Raw genomic sequence first — 23387 nt, forward strand, 5'->3', positions numbered from 1 at the left:
GTCAATGGCTACCGTCTGTCCTCTCAGTGAAAATGGTCCAAATGCGCTGTCACCGCACGGCTAATCATCTGTCGGTTCTCACTCATGTTGGAATAGGATCCATTGATCCTTTTGCGTCTGTCACTACGCCTAACACTCGCGAGTTTGAAGCTCGTCACAGTCATCCCATCCCAGATCCTACTCGAAATACCATAGACAAGGTTTAGACTTTTCGGATCTCAAGAATGCTGCCAATTGATTCTAGCTTATACCATGAAGACTCTGATTTCAAGGAATTGAAGGCTCTGTTGTCAGGAGAGACAATCAAGCGCATGGACCAGGAATCCAAGAGATACGCATTCAAGCTTGTTTTCATGTAGAACGAAAGTGTTTGTCAGGCACGCGTTCATAGGTGAGAATGGTGATGAGTGTCACATAATCATCACATTCATCACGTTCTTGTGTGCGAATGAATATCTTAGAATAAGAATAAGCTTGAGTTGAATAGAAAAATAATAGTACTTTGCATTAATTCATGAGGAACAGCAGAGCTCCATACCTTAATCTATGGGGTGTAGAAACTCCACCGTTGAAAATATGATCAAGAGATCAAAAGTGATACAAAGATAGTCTCCAAAATGATCTCTAGGATTCTCTGAAATAAATCACTAAAAGTAGTTTTTATACTAAACTAGTCACTAAGGTTTACAGAAAATGAGTAACTAAGTGCAGATAGTGCAGAAATCCACTTCCAGGGCCCACTTGGTGTGTGCTTGGGCTGAGCATTGAAGCTTTCACATGTAGAGACTCTTCTTGGAGTTAAATGCCAATTTTGGTGCCAGTTTGGGCGTTTAACTCCAGCTTTTATGCTATTTCTGGCATTTAACGCTAGAATATGGTAGAAAGTGGGTGTTCAAATGCCAGTTTGTGTTATCAAAACTCAGAAAAAGTATAGACTATTATATATTTTTGGAAAGCTCAGGATGTCTACTTTCCAACGCAATTGAGAGCGCGCTAATTGGGTTTTTGTATCTCCAGAAAATTCATTTCGAGTGCAGGGAGGTCAGAATCCAACAGCATCTGCAGTCCTTTTTCAGCATCTGAATTAGATTTTTGCTCAGGTCCCTCAATTTCAGCCAGAAAATACCTGAAATCACAGAAAAATATACAAACTCATAGTAAAGTCCATAAATGTAAATTTTTCTTGAAAACTAATAAAAATATACTAGAAAGTAGCTAGATCCTACTAAAAACTACCTAAAAACAATGCCAAAAAGCGTATAAATTATCCGCTCATCACAACACCAAACTTAAATTTTTACTTGTCTCCAAGCAACTGAAAATAAAATAGGATAAAAAATAAGAGAATATACTATAAATTTCTAAATACCAATGAAACTTAGCTCCAATTAGATGAGCGGGACTAGTAGCTTTTTGCCTCTAAACAGTTTTGGCATCTCACTTTATCCTTTGAAGTTCAGAATGTTTGGCATCTATAGGAACTCAGAATCTAGATAGTGTTATTGATTCTCCTAGTTCAATATGTTGATTCTTGAACACAGCTACTTTATGAGTCTTGACCGTGGCCCTAAGCACTTTGTTTTCCAGTATTACCACCGGATACATAAATGCCACAGACACATAACTGGGTGAACCTTTTCAGATTGTGACTTAGCTTTGCTAGAGTCCCCAATTAGAGGTGTCCAGGGTTCTTAAGCACACTCTTTTTGCTTTGGATCACGACTTTAACCGCTCAGTCTCAAACTTTTCACTTGACACTTTCACGCCACAAGCACATGGTTAGGGACAACTTGGTTTAGCCGCTTAGGCCAAGATTTTATTCCTTTGGGCCCTCTTATCCATTAATGCTCAAAGCCTTGGATCCTTTTTACCCTTGCCTTTTATTTTAAAGGGTTACTGGCTTTTTCTGCTTGCTTTTTCTTTTTCTTTCTTTTTTTTCCTTTTATTTTCGCCATATTTTTTTTCGCAAGCCTTGTTTTTCACTGCTTTTTCTTGCTTCAAGAATCAATTTTATGATTTTCAGATTATCAATAACATTTCTCCTTTTTCATTATTCTTTCAAGAGCCAATAATTTTAACATTCATAAACTTCACTATAAAAAATATGCACTGTTCAAGCATTCATTCAGAAAGCAGAAAGTATTGTCACCACATCAAAATAATTAAACTAATTTCAAGATAGAATTTGAAATCATGCATTTCTAGTTCTTTTGTAATTAAAAACATTTTTCATTTAAGAGGGTGATGAATTCATAAGACATTCATAGCTTTAAGGCATAGACACTAGACACTAATGATCATGTAATAAAGACACAAACATAAATAAACATAAAGCATAAAGAACGAAAACAGAGAAAAAATTAAATAGACAAGGAGATTAAGGAACGGGTCCACCTTAGTGAGGGTGGCGTCTTCTTCCTCTTGAAGAACCAATGGTGCTCTTGAGCTCCTCTATGTCTCTTCCTTGCCTTTGTTGCTCCTCCCTCATAACTCTTTGATCTTCTCTAATCTCATGGAGAATGATGGAGTGCTTTTGGTGCTCCACCCTTAGTTGTCCCATGTTGGAACTTAATTCTCCTAGGGAGGTGTTAATTTGCTCCTAATAGTTTTGTGGAGGAAAGTACATCCCTTGAGGCATCTCAGGGATTTCATGTTGAGAAATGTCCTCATGCTCTTGTTGAGGTCCATGAGTGGGCTCTCTTGTTTGTTCCATCCTCTTTTTAGTAATGGGCTTGTCCTCCTCAATGAGGATGTCTCCCTCTATGACAATCCCAGCCGAATTGCAGAGGTGACAAATGAGGTGAGGGAAGGCTAACCTTGCCAAAGTGGAGGACTTGTCAGCCACCTTGTAGAGTTCTTGAGGTATAATCTCATGAACTTCCACTTCCTCCCCAATCATGATACTATGGATCATGATGGCCTGATCCACAGTTACTTCGGATTGGTTGCTAGTAGGAATGATAGAGCGTTGGATGAACTCCAACCATCCTCTAGCTACTGGCTTAAGGTCCGGTCTTCTCAATTGAACCGGTTTGCCTCTTGAGTCACTTTTCCATTGAGCTCCTTTCACACATATGTCCATGAGGACTTGGTCCAACTTTTTATCAAAGTTGACCCTTCTAGTGTAGGGGCGTGCATTTTCTTGCATCATTGGCAAGTTGAACGCCAACCTTACATTTTCCGGACTGAAATCTAAGTATTTCTCCCAAACCATTGTAAGCCAATTCTTTAGATTCGGGTTTATACTTTGATCATGGTTCCTAGTGATCCATGCATTTGCATATAACTCTTGAACCATTAAGATTCCGACTTGTTGAATAGGATTGGAGAGAACTTCCCATCCTCTTCTTCTAATCTCATGTCGGATCTCTGGATACTCACTCCTTTTGAGATTGAAAGGGACCTCAGGGATCACCTTCTTCTTGGCCACAACTTCATAGAAGTGGTCTTGATGGACCTTTGAGATAAATCTCTTCATCTTCCATGACTCGGAGGTGGAAGCTTTTGCCTTCCCTTTCCTCTTTTTAGAGGTTTCTCCGGCCTTAGGTGCCATAAATGGTTATGGAAAAACAAAAAGCAATGCTTTTACCACACCAAACTTAAAGTGTTTGCTCGTCCTCGAGCAAAGAAGAAAGAATGAAGGAGAAGAAGAAGAAAATGGAGGAGATGGAGGGTGAGGGTGAGTTCGGCCAAGGGGGTATAAGGTGTTTGTGATGTGTGAAATTGAAGGAGTGATGAGGGGTATATATAGGAGTGGGGGGAGGCTTGGTTCGTGTATTTGGGGTTGGGTTTGGGAGGGAAAAAGAGTTTTGAATTTGAAGGTAGGTGGTATTTTGGTGAAGGGTATTTGGGGAAGAGGGTAAGATTTGATAGGTGAAGGGTAATTGGAGAAGAGTGTTATGGAAAGGTGTGAAGAGGAGAAAAGAAGAGGTGGGGTAGGTGGGGATCCTGTGGGGTCCACAGATCCTGAGGGGTCGAGGACTTTAACATCCCTGCTCCATTTAGGCGTGCAAGACGCCCTTAGAGTGCAATTTGGCGTTAAACGCCAGATTGCTGCTTGTTTCTGGCGTTTAACGCCAGCTTTTCTCTCTTTCTTGGCGTTTAATGCCAACTTGGTGCCCTGTTCTGGCGTTAAACGCCAGTCTGGTGCCCATTTCTGGCATTAAACGCCCAGAATGGTGCCAGACTGGACGTTTAACGCCCATTCTGCTACTCTTACTGGCGTTTAAACGCCAGTAAGCTCTTCCTCCAGGGTGAGCTGTTTTTAATGCTATTTTTTATTCTGTTTTTGATTTTTCAGTTGTTTTTGTGACTTCACATGATCATCAACCTAAAGAAAACATAAAATAACAATGGAAAATAAATAGATATAATTAAATAACATTGGGTTGCCTCCCAATAAGCACTTCTTTAATGTCAATAGCTTGACAGTGAGCTCTCATGGAGCCTCACAGATAATCAGAGTAGGGTTGGAGCCTTTCAACACCAAACTTAGAGTTTGGTTGTGGCCTCTCAATACCAAACTTAGAGTTTGAATGTGGGGGTTTTGTTTGACTCTGTATTGAGAGAAGATTTTCATGCTTCCTCTCCATGGTTACAGAAGGAGAACCTTGAGTCTTGAATACAAGGTAGTCCTCATTCAACTTAAGGACCAACTCTCCTCTGTCAACATCAATCACAGCTTTTGCTGTGGCTAAGAAAGGTCTGCCAAGGATGATGGATTCATCCTCATCCTTCCCAGTGTCTAGGATTATGAAATCAGCAGGGGTGTAAAGGCCTTCAACCTTCACTAGCACGTCCTCTACTAGTCCATAAGCCTGTTTCATTGATTTGTCTGCCATCTCTAGTGAGATTCTTATAGCTTGTACCTCAAAGATTCCCAGTTTCTCCATTACAGAGAGTGGCATGAGGTTTATCTCTGACCCCAGGTCACATAGAGCCTTCTCAAAGGTCATGGTGCCTATGGTACAAGGTATGAAGAATTTTCCGAGATCCAGTTTCTTCTGAGGTAATGTCTGCCTCATTAATGCATTCAGTTCATTGGTGAACAAGGGGGTTCATCCTCCCAAGTCTCAGTACCAAATAACTTGGCATTCAGCTTCATGATTGCTCCTAGATATTTAGCAACTTGCTCTTCAGTGATGTCTTCATCCTCTTCAGAGGAAGAATATTCATTAGAGCTCATAAATGGCAGAAGAAAGTTCAATGGAATCTCTATGGTCTCTGTATGAGCCTCAGATTTCTTTAGTTCCTCAAAGGAAAACTCCTTTCTGTCCAGAGGACATCCCATGAGGCTTTTCTCACTGGGACTCACGTCCTCCTCACTCTCTCCAGGTTCGGCCATGTTGGTCATGGTTATGGCCTTGCACTCTCTCTTGGGGTTTTCTTCTGTATTGCTTGGGAGAGTACTGGGAGGAGTTTCAGTAATCTTCTAATTCAGCTGACCCACCTGTGCCTCCAAATTTCTAATGGAGGACCTTGTTTCATTCATGAAACTTAGTGTGGTCTTGGATAGATCAGAGACTATGGTTGCCAGGCCAGAATGGCTCTGTTCAGAGTTCTCTGTCTGTTGCTGAGAAAATGATGGAAAAGGCTTGCTATTGCTAAACCTATTTCTTCCACCATTATTATTGAAGCCTTGTTGAGGCTTCTGTTGGTCCTTCCATGATAAATTTGGATGATTTCTCCATGAAGGATTATAGGTGTTTCCATAGGATTCTCCCATGTAATTCACCTCTGCCATTGCAGGGTTCTCAGGATCATAAGCTTCTTCTTCAGAAGATGCTTCTTTAGTACTGTTGGATGCAGCTTGCAATCCATTTAGACTCTAAAAAATCATATTGACTTGCTAAGTCAATATTTTGTTCTGAGCCAATATGGCATTCAAAGTATCAATTTCAAGAACTCCCTTCTTCTGAGGCGTCCCATTGTTCACAGGACTCCTCTCAGAGGTGTACATGAACTGGTTATTTGCAACCATTTCAATGAGTTTCTGAGCTTCTGCAGGAGTTTTCAGATGAAGAGATCCTCCTACAGAATGGTCCAATGACATTTTTGACAACTCAGACAGACCATCATAGAATATACATATGATGCTCCATTCTGGAAGCATGTCAGTAGGACACCTTTTGATCAATTTCTTATATCTTTTCCAAGCTTCATAGAGGGACTCGCCTTCCTTTTGTCTGAAGGTTTGGGTTTTCACTCTAAGCTTGCTCATCTTTTGAGGTGGAAAGAATTTGGCCAAAAAAGTACTGACCAGCTTTTCCCAAGAGTTTAAGCTTTCCTTAGGTTGTGAATCTAACCATGTTCTAGCTCTGTCTCTTACAGTAAAAGGGAAAAGCATAAGTATGTAGACCTCGGGATCAACTCCATTGGTCTTGACAGTGTCACAGATTTGCAAGAATTCAGCTAAAAACTGATGAGGATCTTCCAATGGAAGTCCATGAAACTTGCAATTCTGTTGCATTAGAGAAACTAATTAAGGATTAAGCTCAAAGTTGTTTGCTCCAATGGCAGGAATTGAGATGCTTCTTCCATAGAAATTGGAAGTTGGTGTAGTGAAATCACCAAGCACCTTCCTTGCATTGCTGTTGTTGGGTTCGGCCATAGCTGTTTTCTCTGTTTTGAAAATTTCAGTTAGTTCCTCTTCAGAGTATTGTGCTTTAGCTTCTCTTAGTTTCCTCTTAAGAGTCCTTTCAGGTTCAGGGTCAGCTTCAACAAGAATGCCTTTATCCTTGTTCCTGCTCATATGAAAGAGAAGAGAACAAAGAAAATATGGAATCCTCTATGTCACAGTATAGAGATTCCTTTATGTGAGTAGAAGAAGAGAAGAATAGAAGAATGAGAAGAGAAAAATTCGAACACAGAGAAGAAGAGGGGGTTCGAATTATGAGTAGAAGAGAAATGTTAGTAGATAAATAAATAAATAGATAGAGATGAGATGGAGGGTTTTCAAAAATAATTAAAAAGAGAAGAAAAATATTTTTGTTTTTATTTAAAAAAAATCAGTTATAATTTGAAAATAAAAAAGAGAAACAAAATAAACTTTGAAAACTAATTAAATTATTTAATTAAAAAGATTTTTGAGAAAGTGGTTAGTGATTTTCGAAAATCAGAGAGAGAAAAATAGTTAGGTGGTTTTGAAAAAGATATGATTAAAACAAAAAACTTTTAAAATCAAACAAAAAGTCAAGTAGCTAATTGAAAAAGATTTGAAAATCAATTTTGAAAAGATAAGAAGTTAGAAAATATTTTGAAATTAAGTTTTGAAAAAGATATGATTGAAATTTATTTTGAAAAAGATTTGAAAAAAAAAATTAAAAAGATTTGATTTTTGAAATTAATGTTGATTACTTGACTAACAAGAAACAAAAAGATATGATTCTAAAATTAAAGATTGAACATTTCTCAATAGGCAAGTAATAACTTAAAATTTTGAATCAATCACATTAGTTGTTGGTAAAGATTTTGGAAAATATGAGATAAAAATAAGAAAAAGATTTTGAAAATCAATTTTTAAAATTTCAAAAAAAATGAAAGAAAAATGAAAAAGATTTGATTTTTGAAAAGGTTTTGAAAAGATAGGATTTTTAAATTGAAAATTTGATTTGACTCATAAGAAACAACTAAGTTTTTAAAATTTTTGACTAAGTCAACTCAAATATTCGAAATTTATGAGAAGAATAAGGGAAAGATATTTTTTTATTTTTGAATTTTCAATGAAGAAAGAGAAAAACAACAAAATGACTCAAAACATGAAAATTATGAATCAAAACAAGAAAAATATGTAAGAACACTTTGAATGTCAAGATGAACACCAAGAACACTTTGAATGTCAAGATGAATATTAAAAACATGTTTTTGAAAATTTTTAAGAAAAGAAACACATGCAAGACACCAAACTTAGAAATTTTCAATGTTTAGACACTAACAAATTGAAAATGCATATGAAAAACAAGAAAAGACACAAAACAAGAAAATGCAAAGATCAAATAAGGAAATCATCAAGAACAACTTGAATATTATGAAGACACATGCATGAGTTTTCGAAAATTTTAATGAAAATTAAAAATATGCAATTGACATCAAACTTAAAATCTGACACTCTACTCAAAGATGAAACACAAAATTTTTTGGTTTTTATGATTTTATTAATTTTTTTTTTTTGGATTTTTTGAAGATTATTTGGGAAAAGAAAACAAGGAATTCAAAATTCTTAATGAGAATTCAAGGAATTGTGCAATGTCAGTCTAAAACTCCGGTCCAGGAATTAGACATGGCTTACTAGCTAGCCAAGTTTTTAGTAAAAACTTCGGTCCAAAACACTAGACATGGTCAATGGCCAGCTAAGCTTTAGCAGATCATTACATTCAACAGCAAGGTTGATAGAAATCAACAAGCTCTTGTGATGATAAGTTGAAACCTCAGTCCAAAAGATTAGACATGGCTTCACAGCCAGCCAGACTTCAAAAGATCATCATAAAACTCTAGAGTTCGTTCTTAAAAATTCTGAAGACATAGAATAATTTATTTATATTTTTTTCGAAAATAAAAAGAATAAAAACAAAAAGCTTAAAATTAAAATAAAATTACATAATCTGAGCAACAAGATGAACCGTCAGTTGTCCAAACTCGAACAATCCCCGGCAACGGCGCCAAAAACTTGGTACGCAAAATCGTGATTATTCATTCCCTGGCTATAGCGCCAAAAAGTTGGTGTGGGAGAACGTGATCTCAAGACTTCTTCACAATTCCGTGTAACTGACCAGCAAGTGTACTGGGTCATCCAAGTAATACCTTACGTGAGTAAGGGTTGATCCCACAAAGATTGTCGGCTTGAAGCAAGCTATGGTCATCTTGTAAATCTTAGTTAGGTAGATTCAAATGGTTATGAGGTTTTGATAATTAAAATATAAATAAAATAGAAAATAAGATAGAAATACTTATGTAATTCATTGGTAGGATTTCAGATAAGCGTATGAAGATGCTTTGTTCCTTCTGAATTTCTGCTTTCTTATTGCCTTCATCCAATCATTCATACTCCTTTCCATGGCAAGCTGTATGTTGGGGATCACCGTTGTCAATGGCTACCGTCCGTCCTTTCAGTAAAAATGGTCCAAATGCGCTGTCACCACACGGCTAATCATCTGTTGATTCTCACTCATGTTGGAATAGGATCCATTGATCCTTTTGCGTCTGTCACTACGCCCAACACTCGTGAGTTTGAAGCTCGTCACAGTCATCCTATCCCAGATCCTACTCGAAATACCACAGACAAGGTTTAGACTTTCCAGATTTCAAGAATGCTGCCAATTGATTCTAGCTTATATCACGAAGACTCTGATCTCAAGGAATTGAAGGCTCTGTTGTCAGGAGAGACAATCAAACGCATGGACTAGGAATCCAAGAGATACGCATTCAAGCTCGTTTTCATGTAGAATGAAAGTGTTTGTCAAGCACGCGTTCATAGGTGAGAATGGTGATGAGTGTCACATAATCATCACATTCATCACGTTCTTGTGTGCGAATGAATATCTTAGAATAAGAATAAGCTTGAGTTGAATAGAAAAATAATAGTACTTTGCATTAATTCATGAGGAACAGCAGAGCTCCACACCTTAATCTATGGGGTGTAAAAACTCCACCGTTGAAAATACATAAGAACAAGGTCCAGGCATGGCCAAATAGCCAGCCCCCCTAAACGTGATCAAGAGATCAAAAGTGATACAAAGATAGTCTCCAAAATGATCTCTAGGATTCTCTGAAATAAATCACTAAAAGTAGTTTTTATACTAAACTAGTCACTAGGGTTTACAGAAAATGAGTAACTAAGTGCAGATAGTGCAGAAATCCACTTTCAGGGCCCACTTGGTGTGTGCTTGGGCTGAGCATTGAAGCTTTCACGTGTAGAGACTTTTCTTGGAGTTAAACGCCAGTTTTGGTGTCAGTTTGGGCATTTAATTCCAGCTTTTATGCCAGTTCTGGCGTTTAACGCCAGAATAGGGTAGAAAGTGGGCGTTCAAACACCAGTTTGCGTTATCAAAACTCGGACAAAGTATGGACTATTATATATTGCTAGAAAGTCCAGGATGTCTACTTTCCAACGCAATTGAGAGCGCGCCAATTGGGTTTTTGTAGCTCCAAAAAATCTATTTCGAGTGCAGGGAGGTCAGAATCCAACAACATCTGCAATCCTTTTTCAGCCTCTGAATCAGATTTTTGCTCAGGTCCCTCAATTTCAGCCAGAAAATACCTGAAATCACAGAAAAACACACGAACTCATAGTAAAGTCTAGAAATGTGAATTTTTCTTGAAAACTAATAAAAACATACTAGAAAGTAGCTAGATCCTACTAAAAACTACCTAAAAATAATGCCAAAAAGCGTATAGATTATCCGCTCATCATTCTATAAAACCTCTGTGTTCTAATTTCCTTCTTCTGTTATTAATTGTTGGATCCACTGCAATTTGGTTTGAGCTTGTTGTGGTTGAAGTGCCAATAGAATATGGTGGTTCTGTATCCACGATTCTCCCCAAATACCCATATTAGTGCATCTCCCAACCTACTAGAAAATACTTTTTTCTATGATTTCCTTCCTTCTTCTAATAGGCTCCTCCACCTCAAGATGGGTTTGGACCTGTTTTAGCTTGGAGAAAAGTTGAAAATCTAAAATATTTACCTTTTTAAACATTGAAAATCAAAGAATCAGTTATTATCATTAGTCTTCAGCCCTGTTTTTCAAGTATTGCCAAGTTGAATGCCTTCAAGTATTTGAATCCTAGCCCACCTTGCTTCTTATCCCAATATAAAGTATCCCATTTCCACTGCATCCTCCTTTCACCTTGTTTTTGACCCTACTAAAATTGCATCAACTGTCTCTGAATATCATCAATGAGTATTTTGAAAAGTTTAAAAACATCAAGAATATAAACAGAAATTGCAGATCCCACTGACTTAATAAGAATTTCTCTGCTGCTTGTTTAAAGTAAGCCACATTTTCAGTGCTATAATTTATTTGTCACCTTGTCTTTTATGTAGCTAAAAGTCTCCTTCTTTGACCTACTCACCACCGATGGCAGCCCTAAGTACGTATCTTGAGAGCCAATATGAGTGACTCTTCAAAATAGTAGATAGAGTTGTCCTTTCTTATTGAGGAGTATTAGAACTAAAAAACACTGATGACTTGTTCAGGTTAACCTCCTGTTCACTGATCTCACTATAAGCCTGCAATATCTCCATTAGGTTCTTGCATTCCTAGGTATTTTCCTTACAGAATATGATGTAATCATCTGTAAAAAAAAGATGACTGATGGTTACGCATCTACTGTTCAATTTGAGGCATAAGATAACACTATTCTATTCTCCTCTGTGGAGCAGATGGGAGAGATCCTCTGCACAAATAAAAAATAGATAGGGAGAAAGATGATTCCCTTGTTGAAGTCTTCTTGTAGGCCTAAAAAGATCCTGAAGTTGTCCATCCACAGTAATAGAGTAGGATACAGTAGAAACACATTCCTGCAACCAGCCAATCCATCTATCACAAAAGCCCATCTATGTCATCATTCTCCATAAATAACTCCACTCCACTCTATCATAGGCCTTACTTATATCAAGTTTCATAGCTAAGTCACAATTTTCAAACCTTTTATTCTTTAAAAAATGCATCTATTCATGAGAAATTAACACATTATCACTAATCAATCTTCCACGAATAAATGTACTTTGATTTTCACTAATAATCTCATTCATGATAAATTGCTTTTTATGAACGAGCACCTTAGAAATGATTTTATAGAAAACTGAACTCAAACTTATAGGTCTAACCTGAGACATTAAGGATGCACCTTGAGTTTTTGAAATCAAACAAATATGTGTACAGTTAAAGGCCTTTAATCTCTTTCCCCTCCCCCCTACCCCCTACCCCCACCCAAGCAAAAAAGCTTGTCATCGCTGTCACTACATCATTTTTAATTAAGTTCTATTGGACCTGAAAAAATTTTGCAGTGAATCCATCGTCCTCTGGGACAGAGTATGGGTTAATAGAAAGGACTGCTAACTTTATCTCTTTTTCATTAACTGGCCTTGTGAGATTTCGATTGATACTGGGGCGCTATTTTCCTAGGGATTCCTTTAATTTCTGCACCTTTATCCCTGGGGTTTGAAGTTGTAAATAGTTGCTCAAAATGATTTTGGGCAATCTCTCCTATTCCAGCAACATCTGTTCAAAAACCCCATTCACCGTCTTCTAATTTCAACTGTTTATTCTTTTTATTTTTGATTTGGACTTTTGTGTGAAAGAATTTAGTGTTCTTGTTCCCCCTATTTTTAGTTATTGGATCATAAATTTCTCCTTCTAATATCTCTCCTTTCTTAGATAAGCCTCCTCCAACTATTCTTCTAGTGACCGAATTAGCAATCCATTGTTCTACTCGCTGCTATTTTTCTCATGTTCGATCTGACCCCGAAAAGCTTGTATTCTTAGTTTGGAATTACTAGTGCCCTGTTTCTCCCACTCAACCATGCGATGCCTGAAGTTCTTTAATTTTGAAAAAAGAACAAACATAGGTGAACCTATAATGCTCCCCTTCCAAACCTCTTCAGCTATTTTTCCGATATCACCATTCTTATACCAGCTTTTCTGTCACTTGAATCTCCTTTTGAATCTGCCTTGTTCTTGATCTGAGATGACCAGCAAAGGCTTGTGGTAAGAACCATGGTCTTCAAGGCGAAGAACTGTGGCTTTTGGATAATCACGTAGCCACTGTATAGGCACTAAACATCTATCCAGTCTCTCTTGCACTAAAATCTCTCAAAACTACCTGTTAGTCCATATAAACGGACTTCCTTCATATCCCACATTCACTAGGCCTCCATCATTGATAAAAGTATTAAATCTTTTAATAGAAGATGTTATTTTCATCTTTCCACCTTCTTTCTCATGATACACAGCAATTGCATTAAAATTACCAAAAATCATAACATAGTGTCCCTTCACCAATTAAATTAAGTAACTCTCCGAATTGCTGATTTCTACGTCTTTTTTCACTATGTAAATGGACAACAAAGATTAATCAATATTTCATCAAAATCGAATCTTTTCACTTGAACTGAATATAGTATTCTATGTCATTCTCTACTATCACTGAAGTTTCTTTCTTCCAAGCTAACGCTAGACCACCTGCCAGTCCTTGTGGTTCTATACAATGCACTTTTTCAAAACCAACTTTCATATATTGAGTAACTACATGCAAGGCATTATTTTTAATTTCATAAAGAAATAATACTTCGGGAGAATGAGACTTTTTAATCTTTTAGATGTTGTAAATTATCAGATTTTTTCAAAATTTGACAATACATAGCCATCTTCATACTTTTTAGGGTGTTAAATGTGGGTTGGCACCCTCCCCCATCAGCATCCAAAACTCATCAGTCACGCACTAATTTTTAGTCGAGTTATCTCCCTCCAATTCTATTGTTCTTCTCTTTTCTCCTGAAATACTCTCCGAAGACTCTCTTTTCCTCCTAGCTAGCTTTTTTTAGTTGAATCTTCTTTTTATTTTTCTCAGCAAAAGGTAAATTTTGGGCAAAGCAGAAAATATTCATACTATCCCCCAAGGACGGATGTATGTATATAAGTGTGGGGGCAATCGCCCCCACTACGATTTGAAATTTTTTTGAGTAATATATGGTAATAATATTTATTTGTCCTACTAAATTATTAAATTTGACCCCACAATAATTTTTTACTCAACTTTTAGTACTTCATAGTCAATTTAAAATTTTCATATTAGATGTTATTAGAATGATCAATTCTCAATTTAAATGAAATTTGTGTTTTTTCTTAGAAATCAACTCAAAATAGTGTTATTTATCTTTTTTTTATATTAGTTTTAATTTTTTTTTTTTGTAACTACATTAATTGAAAGAACTTTTTCAACTATAAATCTCAATAAGAATTGACTTCTAATTGTATAAGAAGTAAATTTTTAAATAAGTATTTACTTATATATATGTAAAAGAAATACTACACATCCAAATTTTTTTATGAACTAAGTCTAACCAAGTTAAACAATAAAATTTGAAATAATATTAGTCATAACTGATTTTTGTTGTCTTAGACAAATTTGATTGGACTTGGTTAACAAAAAAAATATGAATATGTAGCATTATCCTATATAAAAAGACAAATATTTATAAGGGTAAAGTATATTTTTTGTCCCCAAAGTTTGGAAAAAGTTTTAAAAATACCCCTAAGTTTTATTTTGTTTCAATTTTGTCCCAAAAGTTTTTGATTTGCATCAAATATACTTTCGGAGGCTAAATTTTCAAAAAAATTAAGACCAATATAACAATAATGCATAAAAATTATGCTTGATTTGCTTGTGTTGAGGGGTTGTTCTTATGAAATTGTTGTTCAATCGATCTTAAATTTTTTGAAAAATTAGCCGTCAGGGGTATATTTGATGCAAATCGAAAATTTTTGGGACAAAATTGAAACAAAATAAAACTTAGAGATATTTTTAAAACTTTTGTCAAACTTTAAAGACAAAAAATATACTTTATCCTATTTATACATGATTATTTTAGTATTTTAATTTGTAAAATTAGATATTATAAAAACTAGTTATGTTATATTTACATCGAAAATAACTACCTAAATATATATATTGAAATAAAAAATACACATTAAAAATAAATTAAACAATATATATATTTATATACGAATACATAATTAAACAATATATATATTTATATACGAATACATAATGATTAATAAATAATTTGATAACTAATTTTTATGTATACATCATATTTTTATTATAAAAATTATTATTATATTATATTTTTATTATCACATTATCAAAATTTTCTGAACGGATATCCCCCACTACTTTTGCAACCTTGCCCTCCACATGTTGCCCATTATAGGTTATGGCCAATATGTCGTTATCACTTATCTTCATTAACGACTTCACTTCCTTCAGCCCCTCTTTTTCTCTATCCACCTTTTTTGAAATTTGAATATGTTCTGTTCTTTCAGTGAAGGTCTTTGTGGAGGTTACTTCTACTTGATCAGCCTTCCTTTCTTCTCCATGGATAATTTTGCAAAGCTTCCCAATAAACTGACTGGGATTGGCCTATGGAATTTGTCACTTTGCACCGGATCAGTTTTTGGTCTATTAGCGTTGTTGTTCTCCTTGTCTTTATTCAAACGTCTGCCAGTTTGTTCCGCCTTTAACCACGAGCCCCATCGTTTCTCTTTCACTCCTCCATTCGCCGTATCATGTAGCATCACACTACATACTCTTTGTTCATGACCAAGATGACCACAATAGTTGCGGAAACAGCCAAGCCTCTCATATTTCACCACAAATTCCATAATCTTTTTATTTAGTCCGACAATCTTGATATCACGCTTAATTGGTTTTGTAGCGTCAATCAAAACTTGGGCTTTGAGAATTCTGGTTTCTCTTCCTCTTACACTAAAGCAATCTACATCAATTACTTCCCCAAAACTCCTAGCAATCTTCCTTTCCAGATCCTTGGTTTTAAAATGTTATGGGATACCCCAAAATTGGATCCATATTGGACCAAGGTCAAATCAAATCTCTCTCCATTATCCTCCTTCTTCCACCTTTTTAAATGGACAATGTAATTTTTAAAAAGCCAAAGAACTCCCGGTTCAATTCGAATCATATCCACTTCATTGCTAAAAAAAATTGAAATACATTATCTTCGGGATCCATTACTTTAAAACCTTCTGGTTGGGACCAGATTACTTCTAGTGCTGCTTTCAATGTACCAACGCTAAACTTTCTATCGACTAAGATTCTACCTATAAGACTCCGAGAGGATATTTGTAAGCTTTCGGCTATAACCTCCTCATCGAAGTAGATAATATCTTCCTCCTCTATTTCTTCCCTTATTTTCTTCTCACGCCTACCATCACTTGCATCTGTCACAATCTCTAAACGAAGCACTCTGACTAGTTATTGACTTAAAAGACTACCTTATTAAATGAAAAAGGAACTTTCTTAAAAATTTTAGCAGAGTACAAAAATCTAAGTGGCACAACATGCGTGAATTGTTAAACTTATATTTTCACATAAAAATTATTCTAATCATATTCACGTGAATTTCTCTCTAAGTAAATAAGAAGAATAATTTAATCCAGGAGAATATTAGAGAAAGAGAAATTCAGATCTCGGATATATATAATGAAATACGATAACCAGTACTAATATTACTATTTATACTATTTATTTTCTCCTATAATTAAGAATGTTAAGAACCAAAAAGGTATTAGCCAAAAATCAGCCAAATACCTTTGGGTGAATCCAAAATTTCTACGAGTTAATCCTATAACAATCCTTTAAAAGAAGGTTTATGCCGTAGTGATTAATCCTATGTGGCATCCTCACGATTTTTTTCAAATTTTTAATGTATGATCTTTATTACAATAACACCCCATTATCAAACCATCCTCATTCCACATTTTCACTACTCCTCTGAACATTGTGCTTGAGTTTTCTATCCCCTTTTTCTCCGTTTGCTTTACATGTACACAACCTGATATTTCAAATTTCAAAATTTGAATTCAAAATCAAAATTAAAAAGGGAATTCTCTCCATTTTTTGTTTTCAGTTTTATTTCTTCCTCCTCTTCTTCGGTTCTTCTCCTTCACCTTCTTCACCTTCAGTTCCTCTTTCTTTTTTCCTCTTCCGTTCACTGATTCTGTTTTTGTATAATCTTCTTAATTTAAGTTGGAGGTGGAGATTAGACGTCATGTACGCACTAAGGCAGAGTTACGGCGGTGGATGAGATTGCGACCGCTATGGTGGTGGATCATAATATGGCGGTGGTGTTGTAGTGGGTGCAGTGGAGTTTGTGGTGGTCATCGAGGATGTGGTGATGGATACAGAGGAGGCAGCGGTGGAAGAGAGCAAATCGATGGAAAGTACTAAGTAGCGCGGCCACATAGAACACATGCAATGACACTATGAAAGAGAGCACAACAGGTTATTTTCCCTATTCATCTTCATTTTCAAATTTCAAGACTTTCTGATGTCTGTCCTTTTTCCGTTTTTTCAAATTTTAATTCCAACTAAATCTGCATGTAATTTGAAATTCAAATTTGAATTTTAAATATGCACAACCTTATCAAGCATTCAATCCATCTCTAAGATAATCAACTTTCGATTTTCTTCTTACCATAACCGTCTTTCTTTCTCTATCTTCTCTCATGTCTTTCTCTCCTAGATCTATATATATCTCTGCATCACTTTTTTTTTCTTATATTTTTGTTCTCTTTGTCAAGCGAAGAGTTCTTGATGGTATTATGGCACGGTGTTTGTTGCAGGGAAGTAGAGGAATGAAGTAGAGACACGACATGGAGGAGCGAGAGATGCATACTGGCGTCGACAACAATGGGCATACAATTTGGTGCGGCTGAGATGATTCGGATGGCGATAACACGGCACGGAAGAGAAGTCAGTTGCAGCACCGGAAGCGACCAGCAACGGTCTTGGTGCGATGATTCTGTATGCTCTGCTTATGTAAGTAGTCGTTGTCTTCTTCAAATGAAAGTATATATAAGATTTCTAATTTTATCCCTACTCATACTCCTCTTTGTTTTTATAATATTATCTTTTATATAAACTGTACTTTCTATGATGAAGTTAAGTGTGTTCCTTATTATTTGATCTGATGTATATGTTCTAATTTCGGTAAGATTTGAAATGTTACTGATGTTGTGCAGACGCGTCTTTGTCTGGTGTGGAGCTGTTGATGCAGAAAATCCAGAACCTCATTGTTGTTGCCGGGATTCTATTTGCATTTCGCCTAAATTTCATTAACCTCTCTCCCTCTTATATTCAATTTACATCCAATATAGAAAACCAAATCAGATTTCAAAGTAATGCAGCATGAAGTATTCATTTTTCCTTTAGTTTTTGATGTCTTGGCTTTTGTATTTTCAGAGTAATTTAGGAACTAAGGCAAAAGAAGGTCCTGCTGTGTAGCTACTATGGAAGGTTTGCATCCACCCACTCTATTGTGTTTTTATTAGTTCTTTTTTTGTTCAATTGCTTAAATATGTTTTTTGCTTTTGCTTATTATTATACTTCTACTTATTATTACCTTATCTATCCTCCTTCCTCTCAAGTTTGGCTATGTTCTTCACTCTTCAGGGTGGTAGTTTCAATTCTCAATTTTTGGGTCTTTTCCCTTCTAAAACTGAGTTAATTTCTTAGAGGAAATTCTCCTTTGTCGCTGTATCTGAGATATTATACGTATATATCTTTTCATTCATAATTAAAGCTTATTCGTGAAAATAGTATTATCCTATGAACTACAATTTTTATATTATGCATTTGAACAAGATTTTGAAGTGAAACAAGTCCAAGTTATGTTGTACATATGGCAACGACACATTCCATTTTAATCATCAAGTATTAATTATAGACATACTATGCTTAGATTCACCGTCTTTAGAAAATTTGTTGATGAACTAAATTCCCATTTTTGACATGGTCGAGATTGAACCACTTATTGTTGCCCTGCAACTTTGAAGTCTAGAAAATAAAATAGTGATACCAATTACTTTTGATATGATTGGTTAATGCCTTTCTTTTAAGTCTTAACTTTGGATGGTTTGTTCATCATAAATTCATAGTCTTTTCTTGAACTCTATTTTTTTTGGCTGTCCTTAATGTTTATGAGTCTTTTTGGACTATGTTTATGAGTTTGTTTAACTTATAAACTTAATTCTTTTTGAAGAAAAATTCACGTTTATCTCTTTTTTTCTTTTTATTTTTTTACATAATTAAAATAGTGTCTAGAAAATATTCTTGGTGCTTTTAGTTTTTCTCTCTTATCACAGTGAACGATTTATTTCGTGTATAACTTTCAAGTAAGTATTTGCCTTGATTACTATTTTGATATCTATACAGTATATCCAAAGTCATATAAGCCTTCGACTTTTTTTGTCTTCTCCGGTGGTTAGCTAGACATGGAAACTACTTACCACAGTTGTGAAAAATAATTTGTTTATCGGTTGGAGTTGTAGCAATAACTTTCGATTAAGATTTAAGACATACCATAACACGTTATCTTTTGGCAATGTCATATAATACAACTTAAAATAGTTCAACAGAATAATTGATTATATGTTGAATCTGTTTTAGACCAATTTTTGGCACATGTAGGTTATCAAGTTTCTAGCTTCCCTTCTATTGCTTTTTCTATTTTTTTTTTCCAAATTCATTTGACCCTTTATATGATATTAATAATTTCATTAGTTGATTATAGAAAGACAAAAGGTCAAATTTAATGGTTTTGAATTCCAATCTCTTTGAGGAATGGCCTAATTTTATTGCTTCTCAATTTTAGTATTTGTTTGAAGAATTTTTTTACGCATCGAAGTGTTGGAGTTAAATTTTGATTTATTTCTAATAGTGATGTAAATGTTAGTATCACCACTATCTTGAACATATTATATATAAGGTATTTTCATAATTGCTATTCAGTAATTTTTCTTTTTCATGTTTCTATTGTTCATTATTTTCTTCTGATTTTGAATTTAGTGTTAATTCTGGTCCACAACGTCAACTCTTCTGATAAGATGCCTCTTGGTCTCTGATTTTTAATGTAGGCTGTCTTTAGATTGACACAACTAGATAGAGTAGCAGAGTATTTATCACATCATATTAGGGAGCATCATGAATAATGAGTAAGTTTAATTCAATAATTAGTTCTCATCAACTATGGCTCTTTTCATATTTATGTGTGATGGTTCTTTGGAAGAATCTAAATTTTATTGTTGATTAGGTTTATATCGATTCTTGATTTTTTTTTTTTTTTGAGGAAAAAGTATTACATAATTATTTTTTTTCTTTGGATATCATTACTCTGTTCATGATTTTTGGAATGGGGTACTTTTGTTGTCTATTGTGTGCCACAAGCTTTAATGCTATTTGTTGCTATGGTAAATACAAAAAACTAAGCTTTGTGGCTAGAGAGTAGTAATAATTATAAGAATTTTGTTGTTATTTTTCATGATTAATTTTATATCTCATTCTTAGATGTGTTTCTAGGTTGGTTGATATGGATTCTATAGCATAGCCATACCAACATCGCTCACTTTTAACCTTACAACTTCATCTAATACTTTTAGAAGGACCCTGAAGGTGATGGGAGTTCTGCCGTGCACATTTATTGCAAAGAATTGAATAACCTCATGTTGGAGGTTTTGAAAAGAGGGCTGAGAATGAAGGAAAATGGAGTGTTGGTATCTGACAAGACCATGTAGAGGAAGCTGCAAAAGTTTTGGAGCCACTAAGGGCACCCAACTCTTATACTAAGATAACTCTTATACTAAGATAGTTTTGGCTTGAAGCTGCTCGCATTGTTGAATTCCATTCAAATGTCAAACTGGACAGAAGCTCTTGAAGTGATGATTATATTCCCTTTTGTACTAGAAGATTATGTTTGAAGTTATCTTAGCCTGTTTTTCATGATCTAACCAAAGATAGAGTGGTAACTTATAATATGCGGTCAAACTTTTTTAAGTAGTTCTATTATTTTAAATGTTTTACCTGCTTAATTTTGCACATTTTTTTACATATTTAATTTTGCACCTTTATTTTAATATTGATAAAGTATAGATAGATGTGATTGGTCCTCTAATAATTACTAACTTAATCATTTTAACTTAAAACACTTCAATAATGGCCCTAAAATGGGCCTTTAAATTCTTCTAATCAATTAAAAGGGCATTTGGAAGTTGGAATCACCTAACAGGAACAATGCATACCAAGTTCTTATGGAATCTCCTTCTCATGGAGTTCTTAACTTCATAGTTCACATCTTTTTATGGAGATATTGATGACTTAGTGTAACTATCAGTTTATGACTTAGTATAACTATTAGTTTTTGAATCGCCTAAAAAATTAAGAAACCCTTTATCTTTTGTTTACTACTAATAATAATTATAATAAATATGATTATTAATTAATATTAAATAAGAATTTCTCTAACATCTTTTTTTTAGTATTTCTCAAGGTATGATTAATGAGGAATTTATACATTTTTATTAATTAGAATAGTTTGAAAATATTGGTCTTTTTGGTAAACAATTTTCACATAAAGCCTTGCTTTTTGTTGAAGTTCCTCGACTTAATAGCAACAATATTGTTTCATTAAAACCACCATCAGTAAAGAGTTTGACAACATTTGTTTATAAGGTAATATCAAGTTTGACAATGGTTAGAAAGAGTTCTACAAAGCATACAAGTTGGAACAATTATTTGTTACATTATCAAGGGTCAAATAAAAAAGAGGTATTATAATTCTTAATCAAATAAAAAAGAGACATTATACTGCTTATTCAAAACAATAGTTTGATGCCCAACAGCAGTACTATAAAGTTTAAATGTAATATTTAACAGAGGTCTTTAATAATATTGCATGATGTGATACTTAGCTTTATTTATTTTTGTTCACATACAACGACAATACACGATATATTTTGTCATTTTTTGGTATTTTGTGACTCTTTTGAATAAAAGTTATGTACATATATGTGAAATTACTTTTTACTTTGTTCGTGCCTTTTAGTAAGTGCTTTGAATCTAAATATCATGGTTTTAGACCTTTTTTCAATAAAAAAAATAATAACTGATAATACGAAGTTAATCTTCTTAAGAACAAACCCTATTAGCTTTGATGTGTGAGAATATTTGTTGTTCGTTTTTGAAGAAAAAAAATTGATAAAAATTTATTTCATGTTTATATGTCCAAGTAGTCATATAAAGACTAAGGAAGGATAATCATTTTTCATCTTATAGTAATTTTGTTTGATTGAATATGATTGTTTATTTTTAATCATTTTTTATTTGGAACTGTTTTTCAACATTTGAGTTTTTGGTATCGAAGCTTTTAAAAGTATTTTTTTTTTGTCTTAAAAAGGAGAAAAATTAAAGAAGAACAATGAATTTAGTACATAAGAGTTTTGAAACAAATGTAAAAATTAAAAAATAATGAAAATTATGGGATTATTTTGTATAGTTTTCATTATTTGAAAAAAAAAATTAACTTTATTATTGTAATGCAAATTGGGTTGTATTTTAACTTTAGATTTTTTTAGTATTTGTATTGATTCGTAAACTTTTTTTTATATGAGACTTTAATATTAAATTATTTTGTTCACAACTTCATTATATAATTATATTATAATGTATTTATTATAATTAAGTCATATTTTTTATTTAATTTTATTTACTTTTACAATTTTTTTTAAAAGTAAAATCACATATTCAGGGACGAATCCAGAAATGATATTATGGAGGGGCCAATAACACATATAATATTAAAAATTATGTAAAAAAATTATATAATATAAGATGTATTATAAAAATATACGGATAGAGAATATATTTTAAAATAAAAAAATATGTGTATATTTTTTACTAACGAAGTGGTCGATTCTTCGTATCATAAAATTCACCGATAATAGAATTTGTGTCAAAATTTTCAATAATTTTCTTTTCAATATAATTAAAAGACAATTAGCAAGAAATTCATCTTTTTTTTTTGTTTCTAAGTTATTTTTCATAATATTCATAGTTGAAAAAGATCTCTTAATTGTAGCAGTTGAAATAGAGAGAATTAATACCAAACGAATAAAAAAAACGGCCACAAGAAGAAAAAGAATTCACTTTATGAGATTTAAAAATTTTTATTTAATTAAAAAATATTAGTAATAATATCTTTTTCAGATTTTTTTAATATTGTTACTTATTTTTTAGATATTAAAAATTATTAATATTTAAATTAGACTGAACTTTTATTTATATTAGACTAAATACTAAATATTTTTTTAAAAAAAATTAAATTATACATAATAACTTATTACTATTAAAAAAAGTTGGGGGGCCGAGGCCGCCACTCACCCCCTTATGTCCGTCCCTGCACATATTCTTATTCTTATGATCTAATTTAATATATATATATATATATATATATATAAAATAAAAGTCTATATCAAGTCTTTAATCTAATAATATTTTAATATTAAATATTTTTATTATAATTATGATACCCGTGCATCGCACGGGCACTTCTCTAGTATATATGGATGTTTCTTCTGTTAAGTATCGGAATGTTTCTTTTTCATACTAAATGGATGTTCTTTTCTATATTTTTTAAATTTTTTTATATTGCAAATATGAATATTTCTATTTCTTTAAGAATTTCATATATTTTTTTTAAATTTTATAGATATTTAATTATTTTTGCTAAAATATAATTAGATGTTTCTTTTGTTAAGTATTAGGATGTTTTTTTTCATACTAAATGAATGTTTTTTTTATATTTCTGTAATTGT

At 33.6% G+C, this 23387-nt stretch overlaps 1 long non-coding RNA gene across 1 annotated transcript; it reads left to right on the forward strand.

Moving 5' to 3' along the window:
- The first annotated feature begins 16412 nt into the window (after positions 1-16412).
- LOC107614269 (uncharacterized) lies at positions 16413-18233 on the forward strand. The gene is made up of 4 exons (XR_015880877.1): positions 16413-17022; positions 17364-17563; positions 17763-17836; positions 17983-18233. It is a non-coding gene; the product is annotated as an uncharacterized LOC107614269 (long non-coding RNA).
- The last annotated feature ends 5154 nt before the right edge of the window (positions 18234-23387 follow it).

Source organism: Arachis ipaensis, chromosome B4, assembly GCF_059453495.1.
Source record: "Arachis ipaensis isolate K30076 ecotype BB chromosome B4, ASM5945349v1, whole genome shotgun sequence".
NCBI lineage: Eukaryota > Viridiplantae > Streptophyta > Magnoliopsida > Fabales > Fabaceae > Arachis > Arachis ipaensis.